We start from the raw sequence: 696 nt of genomic DNA, 5'->3' as shown, positions 1-696 counted from the left end.
GTAGCTGGGATTACAGGTGTGCACCCCCACACCCGGCTAATTTTTGTATTTTTAGTAGAGACAGGGTTTTGCCATGTTGCCCAGACTAGTCTCAAACTCCTGGCCTCAGGTGATTCGCCTGCCTTGGCCTCCCAAAGTGCTGGGATTATAGGCATGAGGCACTGCGCCCAGCCAAATATGCATACCTTTTGGTCCAGTAATTCTGCTGCTGGAAATCTATCCCAAAGAAATAATCTGAAATGTGGAAAAGGCTTTGTGTCTGGAAAAGTAAATAGAGCTGCCATATATGAAAGAGAAATTGGAAATAATCTAAATGTCCAAGAAAAGTAGACTGTTTAAGTACACCAGGGTCCACCGTCACCGAAAATTGATGCCGCCATGGAGAAGCATGTTTGTAAGAATGCAGTAACCTGGGAGGGCAGGTGATCGAGGGCTGGAACGAAAAGCAGGATTCACAGCTGAATCCACAGCATGATCACAAAGATGCCACACAAAGTGAAAGTTACACAGAAAATACCTGCGTCTGTACGGTTGGAACTATGGGCAAATTTTTTCCTCCTTTATCCTTCCACTTCTCTTTTACCTTCTAATTTTCCAGAAAGAGTGTGAGTTTACTTTTAGAATACAATAAAAGTCACCTTTCTTTTTCTTTTTTTTTTTTTTTTTGAGACAGAGTCTCACTGTATCACCAGGCTG

The sequence above is a fragment of the Sapajus apella genome, unplaced genomic scaffold (genome assembly GCF_009761245.1).
Source record: "Sapajus apella isolate SASKATOON/1434 unplaced genomic scaffold, GSC_monkey_1.0 scaffold20, whole genome shotgun sequence".
Taxonomy (NCBI): domain Eukaryota; kingdom Metazoa; phylum Chordata; class Mammalia; order Primates; family Cebidae; genus Sapajus; species Sapajus apella.
The sequence above is the reverse complement of the archived record's forward strand: the minus strand, read 5'-3'. Positions refer to the sequence as shown.